Source organism: Nothoprocta perdicaria, unplaced genomic scaffold, assembly GCF_003342845.1.
Source record: "Nothoprocta perdicaria isolate Ctin4 unplaced genomic scaffold, notPer1 scaffold_631, whole genome shotgun sequence".
Classification (NCBI taxonomy): Eukaryota; Metazoa; Chordata; class Aves; order Tinamiformes; family Tinamidae; genus Nothoprocta; species Nothoprocta perdicaria.
Window position 1 is genome coordinate 38,340 of NW_020455901.1, and position 3,144 is coordinate 41,483.

Genomic DNA, 3,144 nt, shown 5'->3' on the forward strand with positions numbered 1-3,144 from the left:
AATTAAACTATAGCTCCCAACTGGTGTGGACCCTTTTTGGGTGGGGTTGGGGTGAGGATCCCAAGGACCACAAGGGAAATGTCACAAGCAGGAGAGCTGGGGCCAGGAGGGTCCACGGCAACAAATCCTGGCTGAGAGCTGATGTGTCACCTGTGTGGTGACAAAGGTGACCTGGCCATCTGTCCGGGCCCTGTGGGCACTGGTAGGCCTTGGTGGCCCTGTGCAGCCTTCCCTGGGGCCTGTATTCATCCCTGCCCATGGGCCCAGATGCCCCTTGTGCTCAGCATGGGGCCCTCATGCTGCCTGAGCAATGTGGGTGGTGGGCAAGTCTGCTGTTCTCACACTGGGCTCTTTGCCTCTCCCTGGTGCCAACCGGCACAGCCAGCCCCTTCCCAGGGCTGTGCTGCCATTCAGAGGGACCTAGACAGGTTGGAGAGTTTGGCAGAGAGGAACCTCATGAGGTTCAACAAGGACAAGTGCAGGGTCCTGCACCTGGGGAGGAATAACCCCAGACATCAGTACAGATTAGGGGTTGACCTGCTGGAGAGCAACTCTGCAGAGAGGGATGTGGGAGTCCTGGTTGATACCAAGTTAGCCATGAGGCAGCAGTGCCCTTGTGGCCAAGAAGGCCAATGAGATCCTGGCCTGCATCAGTGGGATGTTGCTAGTAGGGCAAGGGAGGTGATCCGGCCCCTCTGCTCAGCTGTTGTGAGGCTGCACCTGGAGTATTGTGTGCAGTTCTGGACTCCCCAGTATAAGAGGAACGTTGAGTTTTTCGAGAGGGTCCAGCAGAGAGCAACAAAGATGAGTAAGGGACTGGAGCATCTCTCATATGAGGAAAGATTAAGTGAGCTGGGCCTGTTTAGCCTGGAGAAGGTTGAGAGGGAATCTTATCAACATGTACAAATACCTGAGGGCAGAAGGTAMAGAGCCAAACTCTTCTCAGTGGTGGTCGGTGACAGGACAAGGGGTAATGGGGTAAGGGGTAACAATACAAACTGAAACACAGGATGTTTCATATGAGGAAGAACTTCTTTACTGTGAGAGTGACAGAGTACAGCAACAAGCTGCCCAGGGAGCAAAAGAAAGATCTTCTKTGGAGATCTTTCTTGAAAACCCACCCGGATATGATCCTGTGGCATGTGCTCTCGGTGTGCCTGCTTGAGCAGGGGGGTTGGACTAGATGATCTCTAGAGGCCCCTTCCCACCTCAAGCATTTGGCGATTCTGTGTGTGTGATCTCTGCTGATGAAGGGCAAGGCAGGTGTCCTGCTTCAACAAAGCTTGTCAATCTTATTCAAATAAGAGAATCCTGCAGATAAGTGGCCAAAACCAAGCGGATTTTTATTTTCTTTTTACAAGAATGTGACAGAATAAAATAGGAAAGAAAGAAACAACACACAACTTTAATATCAAATGCCCTGTGAATTATGAATGGAGGTCCACGGGAGCATCATGGATGCTAACGTTGTACACACAGAACCAGCTTCCTCAGTGCATCCTTGAGCTCCTTGTTCCTCAAGCTGTAGATGAAAGGATTCACTGTAGGAGGAATCACAGCATACAGAACAGCAGCCACTAGATCCAGAGCCGTGGAGAAGAAGGAGGGGGGCTTCACGTAGGCAAACGTGAGAACACTGACAAAGAGGGACACAACAGTCAGGTGAGGGAGGCACATGGAAAAGGCTTTGTGCTGACCCTGCTCAGAGGGGATCCTCAAYACAGCTCTGAAGATCTGCACATAGGACAAGATTATGAAAACAAAGCATCCAAACAATAAACACAAACTAACAACAACGAGCCCAGCTTCCCTGAGGTAGGAGTCTGAGCAAGAGAGCTTGAGGATCTGGGCAATCTCGCAGAAGAACTGATCCAGGACATTGCCTTGGCAGAGTGGTATAGAGAAAGTGTTAGCAGTGTGCAGSAGAGCATAGAGAAAGCCAGTGCCCCATGCAGCTGCTGCCATTTGGACACAAGCTCTGCTGCCCAGGAGGGTCCCATAGTGCAGGGGTCTGCAGATGGCCACAAAGCGGTCATAGGCCATGATTGTGAGGAGAGAAAACTCTGCTGAAAAAAAAAAAAGAGAAGCAAAAAGACCTGTGCAACACATCCCGAGTAGGAAATGGCCCTTGTGTCCCACAGGGAATTAGCCATGGATTTGGGGACAGTGGTGGAGATGGATCCCAGGTCAAGGAGGGAGAGGTTAAGGAGGAAGAAGTACATGGGGGTGTGCAGGCGGTGGTCGCAGACTATGGCTGTGATGATGAGGCTGTTGCCCAGGAGGGCAACCAGGTAGATGGCCAGGAAGAGGGAGAAGTGCAGCTCCCGCATGCCCACAAATRCCAGGAGGAGGAACTCRTTGAGGGAGCTGCCGTTGGACATTATGCTCTCTCTGGCCATGGGGGACTGTCCAAAGAAGAAATGGAGAATTAAGTACACACTTAAAAACAAAACAAAKCAAAAAACTGAAACAAACACAAGGAAAAGCCATTCCTCCTACAATTCCCCTTCTTGCCCCTGATGACTGAGAAGGTCTTTGTGCAGCAAGCGGAGTTTGAGCTCTGCTTTCCACTGCCTGAATGTGTTGTGAGGAGCAGGAGCCTCTGCCCTTGGGCTGCAGGGGAGTCAGTCCTGCTGTACGCTAGTGGGAATGAAGGAATGTGGATGACTAGATCTGATATTCACAATTTCTGATCATGAGAAAGTGCTCCAAGCAAAAGAGTTTTGTTTTAATGAATTATATATATATACATACACACACACACACACACACATATATATATATGTGTCTGTGTCACCTCTGGGAGTGTTCCTCAAAGGCAGAAATCCTTGCAATTTCTACCTCATCCTGACAGGAAGGGATTTACTATCACTTGGTGCAGAATGAGGACAGCTTGTCCACCTCTTGCTCTCATTCCAAGATGTTCCGTGTTCACACCCCTTTGAACTGGATAATGATCACACTCATACATTGCCCTAACAAGAAACCAGCCACTGCTGAGAGAAGGTAAGTCCAGTTTCAAAGTACACAKCTCCAAATTTTCTRGCACCTGAGAGAAGTCTCTGCATTCACCTACTGGCCAAAGTTTCAGCTTCCAAACTGGACTGGACTCTCCTTAAGGGAGAGCCAATTCATTTCCCAACC

The 3,144-nt window shown here is 49.9% G+C and overlaps 1 pseudogene; it reads right to left on the bottom strand.

Moving 5' to 3' along the window:
• Positions 1 to 1,461: 1,461 nt before the first annotated feature.
• On the bottom strand, positions 1,462 to 2,399 carry LOC112956456 (annotated as a pseudogene).
• Positions 2,400 to 3,144: the final 745 nt, after the last annotated feature.